The sequence below is a fragment of the Monodelphis domestica genome, chromosome 4, assembly GCF_027887165.1.
Source record: "Monodelphis domestica isolate mMonDom1 chromosome 4, mMonDom1.pri, whole genome shotgun sequence".
Classification (NCBI taxonomy): Eukaryota; Metazoa; Chordata; class Mammalia; order Didelphimorphia; family Didelphidae; genus Monodelphis; species Monodelphis domestica.
This window is the reverse complement of record NC_077230.1, coordinates 282,575,162-282,601,678: the sequence shown is the minus strand read 5'-3', so window position 1 is coordinate 282,601,678 and position 26,517 is coordinate 282,575,162.

Genomic DNA, 26,517 nt, shown 5'->3' with positions numbered 1-26,517 from the left:
TCTTATAATGATAATATCAGGAGCACTATAGACAAGAATGAGCTAGAGGTATTAGTTAATATAAAGGATGACAATAACAACAAAATAATGGAGTAGACAATATTGGAGTAAAGGGAAAAATCAAAGAAATAATGCTTAGGATATTTTGAATGATAATAGTTGATGAGGTGGAGAAGGCTGAACTACTCAACTCTAATTTTGCTTCAGTTTCTTTTTCCTCTTCCAAAAAGCACTCTGAACAATTAAAGATGAAAAGGTAATGGTTATCACTCAGTGGGAAACCAAGATAAAAGATGGTCCAGTAGCACTCTAAGCTATATTCAATGAATTCAGATCACCAAACCCAAACAAACCATATCCTAGGATGCTGAATAACTGGCAAGTTGATTGCTGTACCACTTTCAGTAATCTCTTGCTGCTTCCACTTTCAGTGATCTTCTATCTTTGACTGATTTTTTTGTCTCTGTCTTTTCCCTCTCCCACTCCCTTTCCCTTCCTCTGCCTCTGAGTCTCTGTCTCTCCTCCCTTTCCTCTTCTTCTTTATCCTCCATCCTTTCCACATCATCAACTAGTTCCTTCCCTACTTCCTTCAAACATATACAAATTTCCTCTTTCTTTAAAATCCTTTACTAGTCACTACCATTTCCTCAAACTATCATCTTGAATCTTTCCTCCTTTTCCTCAGGAAAACCCATAGAAAGAGCTGTAAGATTCGTCCTTTCACTTCCTGTCATCTCATTCACTCCTCAATCTTTTGCAGTCTGTCTGGCTTCTGACCTTATCACTCACTTAAAACTCTTTTCTCTAGAGTAGCCAATGTGCTCTTATCTGCCAAATTAGATGATCTTCTCTCAGTCTTCATCTTAGATGTATATGTGATATTTGACACTCTTGACTATATTTTTCTCCTATATACTCTTTCCTTTTTGAATTATTTGTGAGTAGCAATATCCTGTCCTGCTTTTCCTCTACCAATATGACCATTTTTATAATTCCTTTGCTGAATTATCATCCACATTTTGCCTCCTAACTGTGGGTATATCAACAAGGTTCTCTCCTAGGTCATTGTTCCTTTCTTTACACACTTTATCTTGGTAACCTCATTAGTCTGTCACATAGTAGGTGCATAATGATCAACTGAACAATAGATCATGGTATAATAAACTGTTTTTCTCTGGAATATGGGTAGCCAGGATAGTAGTTCAAGTGAATGCCATTGATTTCAGCAAAATCTTTAACAAAGACTTTCAAAATATGTTTGTAGGAAATATAGAAAGATATCATATAATAATGTATGTTAAATTGTTAGAATGAATGAACCCCAAAAGAATAGTGATTAATGGTTTGATCTTAATATAATGGGAGCTTTGTAGTTAGCTTGCCCTAGGATCTGTTCTTGATCTTCTAATATTTATCTTGTATGAAGGTATAGATTTATCAAACTTGTCAAATGTTCAGGTCACAAAAAGCTTGAAAAGGTAGTGTGAAGATTGGATTTAGCTCTCCCCTGATTGTAACAATGAAGGTACTTAGCTCTTCCTTTATTGTGAAGATTAAATTGTAATTCTCTGTCTATTTTTAGATTTTTAATCCCCAAAGTGTAAACCCAGTACTTAAAGTAGATCTACCTATTTTAACCCCAAAAAGGTGTGAACTAACCAAAAAAGGTTTAAACACCCATTTCATACATTGAGTAGGAGGTCTGTGACCCATTTGTGAAAGAGTGGGCAGTCCTGGAGAGGAGCTTCTGCTGTAATTGGTAGACTTAAAAATTAGGGGAGGTGACAGAAGAAGAAAAATGTCTTTAAATGGTGGAAACAGAAATACACAGTCACTTGGGCTTGAACTGGAATCATGATCAGTCACTCGAAGTTGGACTGGAAGACAGACTCTCGGATGGAGTAAAGAGCAACTCTTGGACTTGGAGTGAAAGAGACAGTCAGTTGGGGTGGGAGTGAAGAGAGTCACTTGGAGTTGAAGTAAAGAGAGATACTTGAGGAGAGACTGGAAGACAGACACTCAGACTTGGAGTGAAGACACTTGGCTGTGGAATTGGACCCTGGAGGAGCTTGTGCAGGAGACCTCAGACTGCTTTCCTTTTAGATGGTCACCATGGTTAACAGTCTGACTTAGTTCCTTGCCCTTTCTGGAGGTGTGAACCTCTGAGAAAGGCCCATTGTCTTGCGACTCCTTTCCCCTGAATGGTGCCTTAGAATTTCTACCTGGTTCAGAGGAAGCTGGAGCTTCCTCTCTCTCTCCCCTTTTCTCTATCCCTTAATATCTTCCCTCTATTGTAAAAATAAACTACCATAAATTCTATTTTACTTTAGTAATTCATTTTGGGATTTAGAAATTAAATCCCTGGCGACCACCAATTAAATATATTCAGTCCAACCATAAATTTAGCAGTAGTTAACATATAATAGTTGAAAGCTAAAAAGATGATCATCTACAACAATGGGCTAAATGAATAAGATGGGATTTTAAAAGATAAAGTGTAAGTTTATAACTGAATTAGAAGGAAAAAAATCTTCATAAATCCAGGAAGCATGCATGGTTAGATGTAGGTTTCTTGTCCAAAAAAAACTCAGATTAGGTAGGGAAAGTTATTGAACTGCAAGTTCAACATTAGTCAACCAAACATGGCAACCAAAAAAAGGCTAATAATATCCAGGACTACATTAATAGAGATTTAACACCCATAGTTAGGAAGACAGGAAGCAATTTTGCTTTATTCTGACTTGGATATGCCACATCTGGATGACATTCAGTTCTGTATGTTACATTTTTAAAAAATATATTGATATATTTTGGAATTATGGTATTTTAATTTCGTAATATATACTGTTACATTTCCCCACACCAATAAACTAGTCATTCTCTTGTAGCAAAGAATAAAAAGGAGAGAAAAATAAAGCAATTTAACAAAACCATTCAATATACATCAGAATGTATGACAGTTTATGCAGTATTCCATCCCAGTGATACCTTTTTTGGTAGAAAAAAGATGAACAGGAGAGCAACCAAAAGAAGGTGGCCACCAATATAAAAGATTTAAAGTAGATGATGCATCTGCATTAGTGGAAAGAAATTAGAGCTGTTGAACCAAGAAGAAGGAAGAGGAGGAAGAGAAGGAGGAAAGGCAGAGACAGGGAGAGACAGACAGACACAGAAACAAAATGATAGAGTGAGAGGAAGAGAGAGAGATTTTGAAAGAATATAATGACTGTCTCCAAGTAATTGAAGGGTTGTCAAGTGGAGGAACTGAATTTGTTTCACTTGTAGGGGATAAAACTACAAGTAATGGGTGAAAGTTACAAAGACATAAATTTGGGCTTAATTTGAGAAACAGATTGCCTAAATAGGTTGAGAATTCTCAATAAATTGATTCTGTCAAGCAGAAGCAAGATGACTTTGGTGCATTGTAGGAGAGGTGCTTGGTCATGTAGCAGTTGAACTAGATGGCTCAGCTTGTCCATTCAAAATCATATCTTCTGTGGCGCTGTGATTTTGTATTTTTAGTCTATAGTCATTAAGGAAGGATTTCAACAGAAGAGGGGTATGGTCACATTCAGAAGTCTTCTTGAGTCAGCTGTAATCATCTTGCTGAGATTCCTAATTGTTAAATTTTCTATGTGAGTATTTACACATTAGAATTAGTAATCACTTCAAATCAGAGCATAACTTTTTGTTTTGTAGATTTTCTAGACTTATGAAAGTCTTGATAATGCAGATTAAACTTAAAAGTATGTGTGCACATTTTTTTTTTTTGCTAGAGTGCCCAGTTACTGAACATTTCGGTACACTCCATGTCACTCTATCAATATTACCAGAGTAGACTAAAAGGCTTGGAGAAAAAAGCTATCACTAGACTGGAGATGTGATGACTGGAGGCTCACCACTATCACCACCACCACCACAACAACAAAAACCATGGTAACTGGCATTTCTTTTCTCTCTTAAACTCTTGCCTTCCATCTTAGAATTGATGCTAAGTATTAGTACCAGGATAAAAGATCAACAAGGGCAAGGCAATGGGAGTTAAGTGACTTGCCCAGCGTCACACTACTAGGACGTAACAGAGGCCAGATCTGAACCCACGGACCATCTCCAGGCCTGGCTTTCTATCCACTGAACCACTTAGCTGCCCCTGTAACTGGCATTTCTTTAGCACTTCAATGTTTGCAAAGTTCTTTGCTCCTGTTATCTCATTGTTATCTCATGTTAGCTCACAACTTCCCTGGTCCTACTTAGGAAAATTATTCCGGCAGGCATATGTTTGGAAATGGGAAAGACTAAAAACAGGGACACCAGCTAGAGTATTCTTTCTTTGTTTTTAATTCTTTTCTTCATTCTGAACTTAAACCCTAAATAAAATTAGTATCTCTCTACATAAAGCATAACAGAAAAATATGATGTAGGCATGTAGGCACATATTTGTACCACATACACTCCAAATAAATGAAATCAACATGCTCTCTTCAAAGCTGTTCTGCTTCTCTGAGCTTCCTATTGATCTTCCTTCTGTTCTCTACTATGCATTATTTTAAATACTTCAATGAGACTTTTTTCTTTTTTTCTCATTTTGTAAGCTATCAATAACTTCCTTATCTCCCTACAACCTTAAAATGAAAGAAATAAAAAGAAGAAAACCCCCATATCAAATATAAAAAGCCCCACATTAGATATGTCTTACAGTATCTCCTTCTGTACCCTTAGTGTCAGAAGGAGTTTCATCACTGATCCTCTGGAATTGTGATTGGTCAATTTAAGTATGTTTTGGCTGTTTTGATTGAAAATGTTATTATAGTATGAATTATTCTGTTCATTTAGCTATGTATCAGTTTATACAAATTTTCCCAGGTTTGCCTAAAATGGCTTCTTTTATCAATTTTTTAGTTCAACAATGTTTGATTATATTCATATACCATAATTTGTTCTGCCATTTCCCAATTGATAGACATTCTCTTAGTTTCCACTTATTTGCTATTGAAAAAATGTTGTCTAAATATTTTTGTGCATGTGGACCATTTTCCTCTTTCTGTTTTCCTCTTTGTTTTATTATAGACCAGTAATAAAAGGTTTTCACGATTTAGTGCCTTTTGGGAAATACAAATTATTTTCCAGAATTTCTGAACCAATTCATCACTACAGCAATAATACATGAAGGTGCCCATTTTCCTGAATCCCCCTTCTACAATTGTCATTTTCTTTTTTTTTCTCTCTTTTTAATTTTTTGGCAGTTTGATGTTTATGACATGGAATTTCAGAGTAGGAAACTATTTTAATAGTTCATGTGAGGTGATGAGGGCTTGAACAGGACTCATGTCAGGGAAAGTAAATGGGAGCATACAGATATAAAAGATATTCTGAGACTAAAATTGAATGAATTTGACAACTGATTTGGTCTAAGAGTGAAATAAAGGGAAGAATCAAAGATGACACTGAGTTTTCAAATCTAGGCAACTAGGAGTATAGTGGAGCTTTCAACAGAATTATCCAAATTGAGAATGGTGTCATATTTTGCAGTGTAACAAGAAAGAAATGGTAACTTTATTTTTGAACATTTCAAGTTTGAGGTGTTGATAGGACATCCAAGTAGTAATATAAAACAAAGGCTTTCAGATGCAGCATTAGATCTCAAGTGAGAGGCTATGACTAGGTATATGGGTATTTGAGGGCCATATACATCGGAGTGCTAATTGAAGACATGGAAGTAAATGAGATCACAAGTAAAGTGTAGTGAGAGAAGAAGACAAGGACAAAGCAGGGTTGACCATTAATAACAGAATAAAGAGAAAGTTAACCCATAAAAAAAACACTGAAGTTTGGTCAACATAAAGATTATAAAGGAGAGATGAAGGGAGAGGTCAAAACTCTCAGATGCTTTAAAAAGAAACAAAAGAAGATGAGAAAACATTGTTGGCAATTTAAGAGTTTATGGATAATCTTGGAAAACACATTTTCAGTGTCTGAAAAATAAGAAGGATGAGGAGTAGGTAGGTAGTAAAGAAAGGGATCTGAGCAAGTACAGACTATTCTTTTTAGAAGTTCTATGATAAAGAGCAGGAGAAATATAGGATAATACAATGAAGACCAAGGGAAAGTTTATTCATGATTTTAGACAAAAATGGGAGACAACAAAGGGAAGGAAAATGAAAAAAATCTGTGAAGATAAAGATTATTAAAAAGCTATTCCAACCACCAAAGATAGAGATGCCAACACATGGACTAACATCAGTCCTAGATTGGCATAGAGAGAAGATAGCAATAGCACTAAAGAGAGCAGAGGGAATTAAAGTCAGATTGAATGAAACATACAGAGATATGTTCTGAACGTGAAACAATTGTGAGTGTTGATGAATTATTCTTCTTTAAAGAAGTGGAAAATATGAAGATTTCAGTGTAGAGACAGTGAAAGTTTAGACCTCTGAAAACCCTTCCTCACCAATTAAAAACAAAATTTCCCTATGGGACTAAAAACCAAATCTAACAACAGGACAGAGTTAAGGAACCTTCCTGCTGGATTCAACAAAAAAGGTATGCCCCCTAAAAGTGTGAATTCAAGAACATTGGAGTTTAAGGAGAAGGAAGAAGGAAAGTCCCAGGATCCTTCCCCCACCCACAGTACTGAGTCTTGTAAACCTCAAAATTTCTTAGACTTATAAATGTTGGAAATTTCACCATTGGGAAATTTCATACTTGAAAAATTTCCTATTGATAGTGGGTCTTGGCTATTGGAATGTGAACCCCATTGGCATGAGAGTTTCCTCCTCCTCCCTTCTTAAGAGAACTTTAGGACAGAAACCTTTTGCTGAACAATGGAAAGGACTTTGACCTATGCTTAAGCATAGAACAGGAATTTCTTTGAGTCATGATTGATTTTAGAATTGATACAATGGAGATACTTGGAATCAATCTCCACCCTACTCAGTCCTAACAGGATTGAGGAAGGGCTGCAGCATAGATCAAAATTTAATTATTCCAATCTCTACCCTACTCAGGTTAACAGGATTTAGGAAGGGCTGTAGCAAAGGATCAAAGATTTAATTATTTGAAAATATGACCTTCAACAGACATGTGCAAAGCCAGAGACCTCTGGGCAGTCCTGGGTTAAGCTAGAGCCTCCATTGGCACAGGGAAATTGATGGACAGTGATTGGTAGATATGGGAACTGAGGGGAGGGAACTTGGATGGTTTCCTTAAAGAGAGAGGGTGGTGGTTGAGGAGTTTGTCTGAGTGGTTGGAGTATGCTCTGAGAAGCTTGCTCTGAAGGAAGCTGAAGGTGGGGGCCTCTGAGAGTGTTTCTCCATTTTGGTCACATGAGTAATAGGGACTGATCTCTTTTCTTTGCCCCAGCTATCTAAGGGCTTGGGCCTTTTGGCCCAGCCTAAACAGAAGGGGTATTTAAGCCCTATTCCCTTCTCTCCCTTTTCTCTCTCTCTATCTCTAATTCCTTTCTTCCTCCTATTGTAATTAAACTCCATAAAAGATTGACTGCTGACTTGAGTTTTCATTTAGGAATTACATAGCTGAATTCCTTGGCGACCTTAAATTAATATATATCAGTCTTTTAAAGTGATTTCCTTGTCACAGTCTCAAGCATAGAGACACTCCATATCCTCCCCCCTTTTCCTGAGGTTTTGGCCTCAGGGCACATCCAGCACTGCAAGTTCAACTCAGCTGGGATTAATCTCATCAAGCCTTCAAAGGGCTGGGAAGCTCACAGACTGCTCCAAGTGCCTTGCTAAGTTCCAATGGTGAAGGCTGACAGAAAAGCCCAAACCCACAGTTCCAGCACACAATCAGAGGAGCAGGAGTGCAGGCAACTACAGGGGGTGGGGATGGTGAAAGAAGGGGCAAATATGAGCAAACAACAGAAAAAGAAAAAAGAAATTACAACTGACAGCTTCTATTCAGGCAATGAAAAAAGAGCAAATGTAACAGAGGAAGATTAAGAAACACAAAGCAAAACCACAGATACTCCAGTGAATTGGACACAGGTTTTGGAAGAACTCAAAATACAATTCAAAACACAATTAACAGAGGCAGAAGAAAACTGGGAAACAAATTTAAAAAGCAAGATAAGTCACCTGGAAACAGAGGCACTTGAACTAAAATGAGAAAATAGTTTCTTTGAAGCCAAAATTAATCAGCTTGAAAATGAGGCAAAGGAGATGAAGCATGAGGCAAAGAAGATGAACGCTTACCTCAAAAGAAAATCAGACAAGAAGGAGGAGGATGACCAAAAAGGCAGGGATGAAATTCAGTCTTGAAAAAGTAGAATACAACAATTAGAAGCAAGTGACTTCAAAAGGCAGCAGGAAACTATAGAACTATAGAACAAAATCGAAAGAATGAAAAAATTGAGGAAAATATTAAACATCTCATTCACAAAAACGATTTAGAAAATTATTCCAGGAGAGACAACTTAAGAATCATTGGTCTACCAGAAGACCATGACAAAAGAAAAAGTTTGGACATCATCCTACAGTATATTATCCAAGAAAACTGCCCCCAACATTCTAGAAAAAGAGTTCCCTCTTTTTCAAGTAGAGATTGAAAGAGTCCACAGATTACCTCCTATACTTAATCCCCAACTGACAACATCCTGAAATCAAAATGCTGGGTAATACACAGCTGGTAATCATAACTCTGAATGTGAATGGAATGAACTCACCAATAAAACACAAGTGAATAGCAGAGTGGATTAGAAATCAAAACCCTACCATATGCTTTCTACAAAAAACACACATGAAGCAGGTAGACACACATGGGATAAAAGTAAGAGGATGAAGCCAAATCTATTGGGCATCAACTGATAAAAAGAAGGCAGGAGTCACAATCATGATATCTGGCAAAGCCAAAATAAAAATAAATCTAGTCAAAAGAGATAGGGAAGGTAATTACATCCTGATAAAAGGCAGTATAGACAATGAGGAAATATTAGTACTTGACATGTATGCATCAAATGGCATAGCATCCAAATTTATAAAGGAGAAACTAGTGGAGATCAAGGATGAAATAGATAGCAAAACTATACTAGTGGTAGACCTGAACTTTACTCTATCTGAACTAGATAAATCAAACCAAATAAATAAATAAATAAATAAGAAAGAGGTAAGAGAATTGAATGAAATCTTGGAAAAATTAGAGATCATAGATATGTGGAGAAAAATAAATAGGGACAAGAAAGAATACACCTTCCTTTCAGCAGCACATGGTACATTCACAAAGACTGACCATGTGCTAGGGCATAAAAACATTGCAAACAAGTGCAAAAGAGCATAAATAACACATGCAACCTTCTCAGACCACAATGCAATGAAAATAATAATTAGTAAGGGTACATGGAGAGGCAAATAAAAAATAATTGGAAATTAAACAATACACTTCTAAATTAAAGAACAAATCAGAGAAACAATAATTTCTTTGAAAAAAAAATGACAATGATGAGACATCCTTTCAAAATCTATGAGATGCAGCCAAAGCAGTGCCCAGGGGAAATTTATGTCCTTGACTTCATATATTAACAAGTTAGGGAGGGCAGAGGGCAATGAATTGGGCATGCAAATTAAAAAACTAGAAAGTGAACAAGTGAAAAATGCTCAGATGAAGACTAAATTAGAGATCCTAAAAATCAAAGGAGAAATTAACAAAATTGGAAGTCAAAGAACTATTGATTTAATAAATAAGACTAGAAGCTGGTACTTTGAAAAAACAAATAAAATAGACAAAGTACTGGTCAATCTAATTTAAAAAAGGAAACAAGAAAACCAAATTGTTTGTAACCAAGTTGAACCAAGATGAAAATGGAGACCTCACCTCTAATGAATAGGAAATTAAGGCAATCATTAAAAACTATTACACCCAATTATATGGCAATAAATATGGCAATCTAGGTGATATGGATGAATACTTACAAAAATATAAATTGCCTAGACTAACAGAGGAAGAAACAGAATACCTAAACAATCCCATATAAGAAAAAGAAATTGAACAAGCCATCAAGGAACTCCCTAATAAAAAATTGCCATGGCCAGATGGATTCACAAATGAATTCTATTAAACATTCTATTCCCAGTATTATACAAACTAGTTGACAGAATAAGCAAAAAAGGAGTTCTTCCAAATTCTTTTTATGACACAAATATGGTACTGATTCCAAAGCCAGGCAGGCCAAAAACAGAGAAAGAAAACTACAGACCAATCTACTTAATGAACATATATGCAAAAATCCTAAATAGGATACTAGCAAAAATATTCCAGCAAGTGATCACGAGGGTTATTCATTATGACCAGGTAGGATTTATATCAGGGATGCAAGTATGGTTCAATATTAGGAAAATCATCCACAAAATCGACCATATTAACAAGGAAACCAATAAAAATCACATGATTATCTCAATAGATGCAGAAAAAGCTTTTGACATAATAAAACACTCATTCCTATTGAAAACACAAGAAAGCAAAGGAATTGAAGGACCTTTCCTAAAAATAATAAAAAGTATATATCTAAAACCATCAGCAAACATCATCTGCAAAGGGGATAAACTAGAAGCCTTCCCAATAAGATCAGGAGTGAAACAAGGATGCCCATTATCACCTCTATTATTTAACATTGTACTAGAAACACTAGCAGTAGCAATTAGAGAAGAAAAAGAAATTGAAGGTATTTGAATTGGCAATGAGGAGACAAAGCTATCACTCTTTGCAGATGATATGATGGTCTACTTAAAGAATCCTAGAGAATCAACCAAAAAGCTAGTCGAAACAATCAACAATTTTAGCAAAGTTGCAGGATACAAAATAAACCCATATAAGTCATCAACATTTCTATATATATCCAACATATCTCAGCAGCAAGAATTAGAAAGAGAAATTCCATTTAAAATCACCCTAGACAATATAAAATGCTTAGGAATCTATCTGCCAAGACAAACACAGGAACTATATGAACACAACTACAAAACATGCTCCCCAACTGGAACAACCTCCAGGAAGTGATGCAGAGTGAAAGGAGAAGAACCAGGAGAACATTGTGTACAAAGACTGATACACTGTGGTACAATCGAATGTAATGGACTTCTCCATTAATGGCAATGCAGTCATCCTGAACAACCAGGAGGGTTCTACAAGAAAGAACACTATATACATTCAGAAGAAAAACTGTGGGAGCAGAAACCCTGAAGAAAAACAACTGCTTGATTGCATGGGTCGAGAAGACTAAGATAGGAGATGTAGACTCTAAATGAACATTCTAGTGCAAACATCAACAACATGGTAATACATTCTGATCAAGGACACATGTAATACCCAGTGGAATTACACATTGGTAATGGGAATGGTAGGGGGAGGGGAGGGAGGGAAAGAATATGATTTTATAACCAAGAAATAATTTTCTTAATTGACTAAATAAAATTAAATTTATAAATTAAAAAAGTGGAAAATACCAAAGATATAAGGGGGGGGGGAACCTTTTAACTTCATTACTCAGTAAAACCCAGTGGCTCCCTATTACCTATAGGAGCAAATAGATGTATATGGGATGTTCAGGGAGGACTAGCACCTCTGGTATGAAGGCTTACTTATCCTTTTTCAGGGCTGCTCACCTATCTTTGGCATTCACCTTTCCCCCAACTCTCATCTGTGGCTCTGAGAAGCTATAGTATGTGGAGTTGCTATAGTATGTGGGGTATGGACCCCAGTAAAGCCATAACAGTAGATTGGCTAAATCAAGTTGAGGGTAACCAACAGTACTCAAGCCCATTTGTAAGTTAGAAATATCTATATGCAAATAATAGCATTGATGACTCTATTAGTAAGAAATAAGCTGGCTTTCACAAATGATATTCCAAAAATTATCCATGTTTTTGCCATTTCCCAGTTGACTAGAATATGAAGAGAAAACAAGATTGCAACGTACTTATTGTTTGATATTTTTGTTAAAAGTACTTGATTTGATAGACCAAGACAATGCCTTAAAGACACTCTTCAAAACAGCTATTTCACATCCATATATCAAAATAATTCCAGATTCCTTGAAAGACACATCAAAGACATTCCCATTGAATAACCTGCTGATGATATTCAAGAGGGACATAAAGCAGGTAGATTAATGTTTTCCAAAGTTGTTTGCCACTGTAAAGGAGGAAATCCAGCACATATCTTAAGAGGAAAGGGAATTGATTCCCTCTGGATAGTAAGATTCTTCAGATAATCCTATTTGTAGATCATACAGGGCTGGTAGAATTTAAGTCCTAGAATACTGCAAAGCCTCCTGGAAGAGATCCATAACTATTCAAAAGACTTTGGCCTTACCATCCTCATAGGCAAGACCAGGTGGATGAAGAATGTATATTGCTCAGATCAGGAACACATTTGGATAGACAACCCATAGAGTTTGTCCATCAGTGAATATATTGTAGAGTGAAAGAGCAGATGGACAACGAGTTGGACCCACAGTTGAAAAGGAGGAGAAAAGTGATCTGGATTGCTTTCAGAAAATTGCGAAGTGCCTTTAATAACTCCAAGCTTCCCCTAGAAATAAAAGCCAATCTGTTGATACTACTGGTATTGGTATATAACAGCAGGACAGAATACAATAGTCTCCAAAGAAATGAGAATAAATATCATACAGACAGTAATAGAGAGGTGCATGATGGGTATGAGTAGCTTGTAATATATAACCAATTTGACACTGAAGAAAACATGAGCAAAGATGTCAACAAGTAAATGTATAATAGTAAGAGAAGAGGGATTGGTTATGGTGGGGAGGGCATGGGATGGGAAGTGAACAGCAAAAGTGATCTACTCAAATCTTTGAAAGGTCAGGGAAAGAGCAGAAGGCCTCTTGGATATTTGGTGGATGCCCTGTGGCAAACACATGTAAGGATATGGAAAAAGATCACAAACAAGCAGACAAAAATGGATAGATTGTTAGATTGTGATCTGCATTGTTGGGGGAATAACCAAATTTCATGCAATCACAGATCCTTTGGAACACATGTTTGCAAATTTTTGCTTGTTTAAAATTAAAAAAAAAAAAGACCTAAAGATTCATGTGGGCAGTAAAGAAGGCCCAAGTGGAAAGAGAGAGAACAAAAATACAGAAGTCAAAAGGGAGAACTTAATTAGACCAAAGTTCTCCAAATGATATGGATAAGAATGAGATTGTAAGCTGAAGAGTGAGTATTGACCAAGAGAAGGGCCAACTCATCTTGGGGAACAGAGGCAAGAGGAAGAGAATGGAATGGACAAAAATAAAGAATTTGAAGTTCAGAGGGGTCTCATAAGGAATAGCTTCCTCCTCAGTAAAGGAGGAAGTAGAGTCATCTACTGAAAGAAAGATGTGTAAAATTAGACATGAGGAACTTGAGAGAAAAAAAATGGAATAAGTGCTATGGGGGAATGTAATAATGAATAAAAGGTTTGGCATGCATTCCAAAGTTCCATTTGAGGTAAGATAATAAATGTATTCTTCAGAGTTTGAACATTCTCAAGAGATTAAATAAAGAAGACACATAAGTTGGGTGACACAGGAGTCAAAATTATCAAAAAAGAAACAGTGATATGACAAGGGTTCAAGATATTCACAAATGGAAGAAGTGCCCTCCTGAAATAGTTAAATATAAGGTTAAGTTGTGAAGGGAGGTAAATAAAGGGAGAAATCAAGTCATCTAGCATTTAGTAAAAGCCTGCTATGGGCCAGACAATGTACTAAATGCTGGTGATACAAAACAAGGCAAAAAACAATTCAGATTCTCAGAGAACAGGGAAGGACAGAGTCTGACTCCTTCATTTTACAGATGAGGAAACTGAGACCAAGATAATCAATCCATCGACTAGTATTTACTAAGCATCTACTATCTGTCAGCAACTGTGCAACGTCTTGGGGATAAAAATGCAATTAATGAAGCAATCCCTCCTCACAAGGAGAAATTAAAGGACTTTTCTTAATCACATACATAGTAAGTAGCAGGGCTGAGATTCAGACTGTGACTCCAAGTTCAGCACTCCTTCTACTGTAACATGTGGTATGTTTGTGTCTCCATCAATTAGTCACTTGGCTTATTTGACCCCACTTGTTTAACCACTCTACTTCTATTTCTTTGCCCTTTCTCTCAATGAATGACTTTTAATAATGCCTTTACTTTATAAAAATGTTTAATCATAGGATCATAGATTTAGAGCTAGAAAGAACCTTAGAAGCCAGCAAGTTTAACCCCTTCATTTCACAGATGAGAAAACAGAAGCACAGAATGATTAAGCAAAATACTAAGGGTGACCCAGCTAGTAAGTGACTAAGATGGGATTTGAACCCATGTCTTCCTGACTCCAACTCAGACACCCTGTCCTATAAACCATTTGACTTCTCTATAGTAAAATAAATATAAACCTGCCAATGTTAAACAGAAGTGGAAATACAGGAAGACTTTTGTTTAATCCTTACTCCAATTCTCTTCCCCACCTAAAAAACCCCACTGGTTTGGCATCTTTTCTGACTCAACTGTGGTGAAAGATACTTACACAAAGGTGTGTCATAGGATGATATGGAATCCATACCTGTTTAAACACCCCAGTTTCTTGTAATACTATACCTACTGATATTATAGTTGGATGCATCATTAACTTTGGCAGAATGCATTGAGAAAATTTGGGGTACCTTGTCTGGTCCTAGACCTCTAGAGACCAGCAGAACTGAGAATGCTAGGGGTTTCATGCATCACTGCTATCCAGAATACATGACTTTTGTTGATAGTTGTTCTAACCCTATAGACACAGTACTAAGATTAATTGCTCCAGAGGCTATACCCTCCTGGCACAGTCTATCATAAATCTAGCATGTACAATGGCAGAAAGACAGGCCTGGTCTTAGGTGTCATAAGTCCCTTTCAATCCTTGTCTTTCACCTTCAAATTGATGCCACCCTTTATACAGCATTTCCACTCTCCATCTTTTGTCCCTTAAGACATTAGAAATCTCAAGAGAAAAATGAGACAAGAATGGCTATGATGGAGGTCCTGGTCTGGATGTTCTAAGATGCCCAACCACACTTACATCATACCCAAATTTTCCTTTTTCCAACTTCCACTGCTACTACTTATTCTGCTCTGTTGGGCCTCTTCTACAGGATAACATTTCAAATATCTGAAGATAACTATCATATATTCCTCCAAATAGTTTCATATCCTTAAGCTAACTATCTCAGTAGCCTGATTATCATATGGCATCATCTTAAAGCACCCACACCATCCTGAGGCTCTCTTCTGAATACTTTCCTGCTCATCTATGGCCTTTCTAAAATGTGACACCCAAACCTAAATATGATATTTCATATATGGTCTGCTACAGTACAGAAATCCTATCACTTTCCTACTCCTGGGCACAATTTTTCTCTTAACACAAACTACAATCACATTAGCTTTTTGATTCTCATAATACAATGTTGGTGAATATTGACTATGTTGGCCACTAAAAAATCATAGATATTTTTCAGATGTACTGCAGTCTTATATTTATAAATACATAAGATTTAACATTTTCCCAAATTAAATTTCATCTAACTTACTTGTCCAGTGATCTAGTCTGTCAAAACCTTTTTGAATCCTGATTGGCATACAATGTGTTACCAAACCCTGCTGGCTTTGTGTCATCTGTATATTTGATAAGTATGCCATCAATGTCTTTATCTAGGCCACTGATAAAAATGCTAATCAGTATAATAAAACTGAGCACATATCCTGGAGACACTCCACTGGAGACTACCTTCCAAAATGTTATCAAACCAGTAATCACTTCTCTTTGAGCCCAATTCATTCAAATAATTCTACAATCACAAAATTGTATTATTATCTAACTCAAGTCTCTCCACACTTTTTACCACAATAACATAAGAGTCTTTGTCAAAGGATTTGCTAAAAATTTAGGTAAATGATAATCTAGAGTATTTTCCTGGTGAATCAATGTAACAAATTAATCAAAAAAGGGGAATAAAGTTAGTCTGGCATGATCAGTTCTTGATAAAGTCATACCAGCAGTTCCTTTTTAAGCTTCTCAATAATCATCCCTTTTGTGATATGACTGAGAAATTTACCAAGAATCTATAGTAAGCTGATTGGCACATTCCATCCAAAAGAAAGAAAAAAAAGGAAGGAAGGAAGGAAGGAAGGAAGGAAGGAAGGAAGGAAGGAAGGAAGGAAGGAAGGAAGGAAGGAAGGAAGGAAGGAAGGAAGGAAGGAAGGAAGGAAGGAAGAAAGAAAGAAAGAAAGAAAGAAAGAAAGAAAGAAAGAAAGAAAGAAAGAAAGAAAGAAAGAAAGAAAGAAAGAAAGAAAGAAAGAAAGAAAGAAAGAAAGAAAGAAAGAAAGAAAGAAAAAAAGAAAGAAAGAAAGAAAAAAAGAAAGGAGGAGAGGAAAATCAGTCTTTAAAAAAATAGATTCCCTTACCCAGTTGAATATAGTTGCTCTTCTGTGAAAGTGACAATGGGGTACAAAGGGTAGCAAATGCTATAGCATCTTCAAGGAAAAAGCCATTTCAATTAGAAAAAAATGTAAAGAAAAGAATTTTGTTTTACTGTCTTTTTAACTATTTCTCTTACTTGACAGGGTCATCAGATCACAGATTTAAAGTTAAAAGGCACCTGAAAGATCTATTAGCCTTTTTTTATAGTTGAAGAACAAGGCTCAGGGAGGGTAAGTGATTTTATCACTACCACCTAGGTAATAAGTTAGAGAGGTAAGTTTGAATAATTTTCAATATTCTGAAATTTCCAAACCAAATAAGCATTTTTAATAATATCTACTCAGTCATAATGAATTTTTTTAAACCTCTACCTTCTGGCTTGGAATCCAGACAGATGAACAACTAGGGTTAGGCAATTAGGGCTGACTGACCTGCCCAAGATCACCCAGGTAGGAAGCGTCTGAGGTCAAATTTGAACCCAGGTCCATCCCCAGTCCTGGTGCTCTCTCTATCCACTATACTATCTAACTGCCTCATTTCACCACTCATAGCTATTATCCTCTTCCTATCTCATTGTATCATAAAATCAGAACTGTAAGAGATATTAAAGTTTATCTAATTTAACCCCTTCATTTTAACAGAAGAAGAAACTGAGGCCCCACATGTCACTTCAACTCTAGATTACACTGGTAATAAGTAGAAGAGCCAAGATTACATTCAGGCCTTCTGTTTTCCAAATCTCATGTTGTTTCTATTGTACCCTCCAGTTGCTGGCACATGATAGTTGCTTAAAAATGATTGTTGATTGATTGATATGCCATGTTGCCTCCCCTTTGGCAATGACTCAATTAACCTATGATTATGTGTTAGATTACTGCTAAGGGCCCAGGTACTTTCCCCCACTCATAATTACGCTTTGGTGGCAATCCAAAGTAAATTAAGTATATAAAATAAAAAATGTCAGGAAACAGAGAACAAACGGTGCAATTGAAAATACTATGTATTAGAAAAGACCATACAGCATTTGTGGGTGCAATTGGGTGGTTCAGTAAATAGAGTGTCAGGTCTGGATTCAAGAAGACTCATCTTCCTGAATTCAATAACCTCAAACACTTAGTGACTATGTGACCCTAATAAAATCATTTAATCATGATTGCCTCAGTTTCCTCACCAGCAAATGAGCTGGAGAAGAAAATAGCAAACTTATTCCAGGAGCTTTGCCAAGAGAACCCCAAATGGAGCCACAACAAGTGGGATACAGCTAAACAACATTAAGGTTTTATTTGGCTGATTTTAAAAGAGAATGGAAGAAAAGGGGAAATAAATGTGTAGAGAAGAGAAACTATAAGATACACTAAAAAGAAAGAGAGAGACAGCTACAGAGAGTGACAGAGAGAGACATCAGGGACTGTTCCCAGACTCATGGTGATACAGATCCGTTTGAGAAGCTAGGTTCCTCCTCTTCAAATAGGGAGAGATATTACTGCTTGCTTTCTCTTTTGAATGGTATCTCACTTCTCTGCATTCCCCCACAAGCACACTACACACACCCACTCTGCTTCCTCTCCACAAATTCACATACACAATAAACCTGGGCATAATTATGGAACTGATAAACATTCTCTTGACATAAAAGGAAGCCAAAAGAGAAAGCCTCACTCCTCAGTGTTCAGAAATGTTGACTCTGGGGAGTGAAGAACTGATTCCTTACACTGTTCATGCTCAGTTATTATATAGTAACTATGACTTTTGAGATGGTGAATGAGTTAACCCTGATCTTTTTCTTGATTTTTTTGAAAGTCAATTTAGAGTGTTTTAAGTTTCATGACAAATGAAGTGTTTTGAATTAGCAAAGTACTTGACATTTGGAGCAGAGATTTTTCACAAACTTGCAAAGGAGGTAGACTCTTAGATGGCTACAACTTTCCAGAATTTGACCCCTGTACAGCTACTCCTCCCCCATTATCTTTCCCTTTTGACCCTCCTCCCACTGATGAGTTGGCTCCCTCCACCTTCATTCAGATCATTCTGTCAGCTGTTCTACAGAGCTTGGAGAGAGCTGGTCCTTCTCTCTCAATGCCAAGCAATCATGAGCCAGGCCTGCAGAAATCCAGGCTGATGGGGTGAACACCACCTGCTTACTTGACTCTTTTCCCTTATGAACTCTCTGCTGGCTTCACCCAAGTTATGGTTTTCCCTCTCAAAGGATGACAGATTCACCTTGAAGCAAGTAGCAATGGCTGGTGTGTATGTGTGTGTATTCTTCAGCAACAATGTGATTGAAATTTTCCTGCTGTCCTAGCAGATTATTATCTTAATAAGACATTTTCTTTCAAAACACAGACTTTTCACTCCACCTCTTGATCACAAAATTTGAGCCAAGCAAACAGCTCCATCTCAGAATATAATCTTAGAATGAAATTAATATTGATTACTAGGGATAAAAATGGGTTTTGGAAGACAGAAAAAATTATTTTATGGAGATGGGTGGGAGAATAAGATGAGAAGGAAAGTTAAGCACTTGCAGAGAACTATAAATTGACAATAAAGAGCAGGGTGGTTAAATCACTAAGTTAATTAATAGAACATACTGGAGGAATGTATTAAGTTACTTCTGCATTACATGATGGGTTTAGATAAAAAGAGAGGATTGATGTAAATAAATGCCTTCTGAGAAACAAAAGGCTCTGTAGCTGGAAGCAAGGTTTAATGAGGCAAAAGGTCCCATAAACAATTATTCCAAGTTCAAAGAGGTTGAAGAAGAGTTTGAGTGATAAGCATGGTTTATGATTGCTTCCATGTTTTGAAAAGCGCACAGAGTAGGATGCTTAGGAAACACTAAAACAAAGTTAAAGGGCTTCAAAGTCTTATGTCTTCCCATTTCTTCAGCCTTCATACTTTCTTGAACATCTAGGAGAGGAAGTCTTAGCCCAAGTCACCAGAAATCTCTGTTCAAGGGTGATATAGCATGAGCACTTTCCTCTTAAGAGTCCTCCCACCACCACACAAGAAAGGAAGAAGTCGGTTCTAAAGAATACTGTCCTCTAAGTACAAGCAGAAGGGGCATTTTCCTCTTTGAGTTCACTAATTTGAGGATAAGCTATTTAAGTGCTTCTAGAGGCATGACTAATTGCTTCTCTTCCAGTGGTCAGTCTCTCCTTAATTACATCTGAGAAAGGTGTTCACACTTCACAAACCCTGGGTGTTAATACCTTAACACACTACCATTCCCTTATCAAATTATATCCTGTGATTACAACTAGGGTTGGAGGGCAGGTATAAATCACATTCCCCCTCCTTGTTGTTCATTTATTTTCAGTTGTGTCCAACTTTAGTTGACTCCATTTGGTGTTTTCTTGGCAAAGGTACTAGAGTGGTTTGCTATTTCCTTCTCCAGTTCATTTTATAATTGAGGAAACTAAGGCAAACAAAGTTAAGTGACTTGCCCAGGGTCACCCAGCTACTAAGTGTCTCAAGTCAGATTTGAAATCAGATTCTCCTGACTCCAGGGACAGTACTCTATCCCCTGCACTATATCTGACTGCCTGTACTACCTAGTTGACCAGATGTGCCACTTCAAAACATCCTATAAAAAAAGGAAGCAAAAGAGGAAAGGCTTTATTATCAGATATCTTTTTTTCCTGCAAGGAAAGAAGGAAAAGATGAGACTGAGAATGGGGAACCAATATGGCACAAAAGCTTATGCAATCTCTTTTCCCTGCAATTAAAATGAACTCTCATTGTTTGGGATTTCTATTCTGATGCCAGGGGAGCATAGATTATGAAAGTCAAGAAAACCCTGAACATCTTGTGAGTTTGAAAGGCTATTGTGGTTTTGTAAGTTTGTTAGTTTGTTTTTATCACATCCATCATTTGGATATAGCATAACAACTGTAGGTTAAACTTTGCTGGCAAATTTGGGATGTCTAGAGAGACTGGGAACCCACACTTTTAGTCTAAGTAGTTCACAAGTCCCTGAAAGAATCATATCTTTCACAACAAATTTAACATCTTTGCTCCAGACTGTACCCACAGACACTGTCTCAATCATCCCCATAATAACTCTATGTCTCACTCTAATGACATTTCTTCCATTCTTTAAAGAAGAAGAAGCTAAGCAACTCATCAAATTTTCTTTGGGTTATTCAGCAAATTGATAGTACAGGCAAAATCAAGATCTTGAGTCTCTGTTATATATTCAGTAGTAAGATGTTAAATTAATTTATTGATCAGTGACGAAAAACATTTATTAAGTGCATATATGTGCCAAGGGAAACCTCAGTTATAAATATGATTCAATGTTTTCTATGATGACTATATGTAAAATACCATTTGATTGAAGAGATGATGAATATTCACTTCCAATGATATCTAACAATATATGATAAATAAATGGTAAGTGTTGTAATGCCAAACAAACAGAACAGATAAGGGTTATGAGAGTTCCAACACAGAAAGGATTGGTTTAGACTGGGGTGGTTCCATGAAGGGAAAGCTTCATGGAGGAGATTATCTGAATTCAGCATAAAGGCTGAATAGGACTTCAAGAAGCAAGAAGGAGATTCAGTGGGATGATGGTCATTAACTGGGCCCCACCACCATCCACTCTACTCCATGCCCTTTCAACTAAAAGTACCAGGAAGATGAAGTGGTTCAATAGGTAGAGTCTGGAAGACTATAGTTCAAATCCAGCCTCAGATATTTAACCTCATCCCCACCAGTTTCCTCATTTATAAAATGAGGTAGAGAAGGAAATGGCAAACTACTCTAATACCTTTATCATAAAGATACCCCCATATGGGGTCATGAAGAGTCCATCATGACTGAAAAGACTGAACAACAACCAATAGGATTAAAGAGTTTCCTTTTGTTCCTAGAAAATACCCAAAATATATCATCGATGGAAAAGGAATGTTCCTACATGTGTTTCTCCACTATTTTTTTCCTACTCTTTATTCTGCTTAGTATTCTAGAAGTTTGTAGCTCTTTCTGACCCCTCCGTCAGCCCTTAATCAGTCAATTATTACTCTCTCTGTGTTCCTGGTAAGTGGATCCAGATTTTAGGGTGAAGAAAGCCAAAACGTCTATAGAAAAACTGGGTGCCCTGGCTCCTCCGCTTCATCCTTGGACCAGGATAGTTCTACCCTTCCCCCTACCCTGATTCATTTCTTCATTTCCTCCAACCTTTTTGGTGCCCAACTCCAAAGGCCCCTAGACAAGGTCAAGTGAGCATATTGCTAGTCAACATAGGATTTTATCTCTCCCTGAGGTCATTACCTGGCAAAAAAACAACAGCATGAGCAAAGATATAAAATGGCAGGAAATTCTGAGGTTTGTTTGTATGACAGTAAATAAGCTAGTTTGATCAGGACAGAAGATTTGTGCATGGGAGAAGTAAGAAACAAGTCTTGAAAATTAAATTGAAGACAAATTGTGAAGAGCCTTGAATACGAATGAGATTTCCCCTCCCACCCCTGCTCCCATCTCCCCAAACAGTACAGGGCTGCTGCAAAAAACCTCTAAGTTTCATTTACTGTATAGGGAGCAACTCCATTAAACTTCAAAGCATCACTTGAGAGAGGATTATTTTCTTACCAAGGTGACTGAAGGTATTTCGGTTCTAAGACTTTATGATCACATTGTCTCACAGGCAGCTTGACAACGTCTTATGTCTCTGACACTGGAGGGATTTATTCACTTGAAGCCAGGCACAAAATCCTTGGCGAGCTTGTATGTAAAATCTGGCTTTATAAATAAACACCACTTTGCCCTTCTGCCTCCCTTCCTGTTAAAGATACATACACACCCTTTCTATACCTTAATTAGTTAGGACCTGGGTCCCTACCTCGAAGGAAGGTGTTATACTGGCTGTATTCTCAGAAGCTACCTTTTCTCTTGAATTGATATGATTATATTCACACTTCTTTTTCTCCAGAAGGTTGGGGGAAATTGAAGAGATAATGCTGCTAAAATGACTCCATTTGAGGAGCTTAAAGGAAAAAATTAAAAGCGTTTTCCTAAATACCATACTGTCTCAACATATGTCAAAAACATTGTTCCTTCTGTTCCCTGTACCAGTTCAAATACATGTAAACGCCATGAGGACAGGGCGGTTTCATTTTTGTCATTCAATGACTGACTCCCAGTCCAATGCCAGCATTTAGTAAATGGTGGATGATCCTGTCCAATTGAATGTGCCTCAGAAGCACCATAAGGATGGCCTTTAAGTCAGGAAGACCTAATGTCAAGTTCCACCTCTGCTTCTCCCTGGCTGTGTGGCTCTGGCCAAATCACTTAACCTCTCAGTGCCTGGGGCAGATAGATGTCTAAGAGATCTGCAAAGAAGGTACCAGTCTCCACTGGTAGGAGCTCCTCTCAGAGTTCTCCGGGCTAATGAGATCACAGGTCAGGCTAATTTTTTTTTGTTTTTTTTTAGTATCCAATAGAGAAATTCTGGAGAAGGAGTTTCTGAAAGCTTTGACAAGTGACTCCCTTATAGGAAAAAGAAGGATTGACCTGGGGTTTCTGATTTCTGGTCCCTTGCTTCCTCCCTGGTCCAATCTGTCCCTTTTGTAGTGGTTATTACAGTGAATTGGGAAGGCATGCTGGTCAGTTAGGGTACAAAGAGCCACTTCATGCTGATATCTCAACCTATAACTTGCCCCTTACTAACCCTTTAGCTCTGTTTCATTTAACTGTTTTTCAAGGGACAATGCTAGAGTAAAAGAAAGACCAGTCTGGGATTTCAGGAGGCCTTTATTCAGGTCCCAGCTCTATTATTAAGTAGCTATGGGACATTGTTCAAGTTATTTCTCCTCTCTGGGCCTCAGTTTCCTTATTTACAAAATGAAGAAGTGGGACTAGCAGATCTCTAAGGCCCCTTTCCTTACGAAATAAAAAGAAAGGAAAAGAACAGAACAGAACAGAAAAACCTAATAACCCCATTTCCCACTGTTTATCGAACCATTGCATTTGGCTCTGTTTGAATGGAAAGTTCTTCAACTTCCCTAATTCCTTATTTCCCTTGAATTTCCTCCTTCGTGCACCTTTCTGAATATCTAAAAAGCACTGAGCTAATGCCATTGCTGCTCCTATATCCATCTTAGAACAATGATTGGTGTTTCTATGGTCTATTCATCCAGAGAATGCTACGAATAGCAGGAACAGTTACATAAGGGCTCTGGGCTTGGCATCAGGAAACACTGATTTCAAATTTATCCTCAGACACCTACTAACTAACTGCGTGACTCTGAGCAAGTCATTTAATTTTTCTGTGCCTCAGTTCCCTTAACTATAAAATGTAATTAATAATAACACCTCCCAAAATTTCAGTGAGGATAAAATGAAATATTTATAAAACACTCTGCAAACCCTAAAGTGCTACATAAATGCTAGTTATTGCTTTTATTGTTATTATTATTCTCTTCCTGGTAATAAATGCAAGACACAGTGGATATAGAAGACTAAACTTTGAGTAATGAAATCCTGCCTGTGAATCCTCCTTCAGACACTTTTATGTGACCCTTGTCAAATTATTTAAGCTTTCTTTGACTCAATTTCTTTGTCTGTACAAATGAGGGGGTTACACTAATTGATAGTCAAAGGGTTTAAATAGGTATAAGATTTAAATTAATATGAAACACTCCAAGAATTATATTTTATAGAATTTATTAATAATCCCTTGAAGTAGAAGGAATAAAAAGGAAATAGAAGTAAAAAAATTATTTAACAAAATTAAGGCCACATGACTAAGTTCTCCTTGACTGTTTAAAAAGCCCACTCCACCAAAATGGCAACAGGAAGAGAAGGGAGCAAAAGGCGGGGCTACACCAAACTTAAATCCTCCATAGGTCAGCACATAATATGAGAAGGAGAGTGGGGTGCTGGGAATAGTAGTTCAAGGGTACAGAAATTAATTACACATAGGTAATTCTCAGATTAAGAAACTAAACCCATCTTTATATGAAAAAAGTGATCCAAATCACTGTTAATGAAAGAAATACAAATTAAAGTAACTCTGAAGTACTATTTATCATATATATATATATATATATATATATATATATATATATATATATCATATAAGCCAATCTGAAAGGTGATTTCAGTACTATTCAGGTTGGCTTATATGAGAAAAAAGGAAAATAATACATTTTGGAAATGTGACAAAATTAGGATATGAATACAATGTGGGTGGAACTATGAACTGATACAACCATTCTGGAGAACAATTTGGAATTATGCCCAAAGGACCACAAAACTGGGCATATCCTTTGACCCAGAAATACCACTATGTATAGCAGTTCGTTTTGTGGTAGCAAAGAATTCCAAACTAAAGAATTTCTATCAGTTGGAGAATGGCTCAATAAGTTTTTATATATGGTTGTAATGGAATATTATATGATGAACAGGATGATCACTAAAAAATTTGGAAAGACTTATATGAAGTGATGAAAAGTAAACTAAGCAGAACCAGGAGAAGGTTGTACACAGTATCAGCAATAAGTATGGTGATCAGCTGTGAAGAACAACAATCATCGACAACACAAGGATCCAAGACAAGCCAAGGCATTCATGATGAAAAAGGCTAACCCCATCAAAGAAGGAACTGAATGCAGATTGAAGCATACTGTTTTTCAATTCATTTCCATCATGAGTTGTTGTTTTTTTTTTCTTGTGTAAATGATATGTGGCTTCTTTCACAATATGGCAAACACAGAAATAGGTATTGCAAGATAGCACATGTATAACCTATGTCATATTGCCTCCCTCTTGGGAAGGAGGGAAAAGGGGGAGGGAAGGAGAAAAAATGGATCATAAAATGTTAGAAAAGGATTATTAAAAGTTGTGCCTATCTGTAATATGGGAAAATATGATTTAAAATTATTTTAAGATGAAACATGGGGAAAAAAGAGGATTGGACTTTGTTAATCAATTAGCATTTACTAAGCCCCTACTATGTGCCAGACGCTGTGCTAAATACTGGGAATATAAAGAAAAACAAGACTGTCGTTACCCTCAAGAATATCACAATCTAGTAGATGAACAAGATGTCAAAAATATCATCAAAATCAAGCTATAAATGAAATCACAATGATTACAGTCACATCAGACTAAACCCCCCTTTAGCCATGACAAGCTTATCCTACAGGTATAAAACTGCAGTAAAAATTTGAGAATTATCCTGAGCCCTAGAAACAAGAAGCAGCAGCATCTGCAATGTCTAGCTTGTAGCAAGGTAATGGGAACATTAGATTTGTGTGTATCTCCATGGCTATTTGGAACAATAGGATGACACACTTTGAAATTAATTCTCAATTGGCCCAAATCAGTTCAATTGGCTCAAAATAAGCCTTTGAAGCAAAGATTATAATATTAGCAATCCATTCCCTCAAAGTTTCAAAAATGTGTACATAAGAAAAATTACTGTAGTTATTCCTAGGTTAAGCCAATGATCATGTTTGAAAATGCTTTTAGCAAACATTTATTAGATCATAATTCTTAGACTCAAAGACTTCAAGAAAATATTTAAGTTTTATATCTCTTTATTAAAAGGAAATATTAAATAATTAAAATAATCATCTGCATCTTTGTTGTTATTTTCAATTAGGTCTGTATCTTTGTCATTCCATTTTGGAATTTTCTTGTGGTTTGCCATTTCCTTTTCCAACTTATTTTACAGATGAAGAAACTGGTACAAACAGGCTTAAATGACTCCTCCAGGGTCATATACTTAGTAATTATTTAAGGTCAAATTTGACCTAAGGTCTTGCTGACTCCAGGCCTCTTACTCAATCCACTGAGTCACCTAGCTGCCCTATCAATCAGCATCAGACCATATGAAAAAATGCTCCTTAGGAAGAAGTGAACATCAAAAATTTGACCTGGAAATCTTTGAATTGAACTTCTGAAAGGTTTTCTTATGCTGCCCATTACTAATTTTCTTAATTTAAGGACCTACATAGATTTATAAATGCATTTAATTTTGTTCAGGCAATTGGCATTACTGAATAGCCTTTATCCAACATTAGCTTATGTATATTCTTTGATATCAAG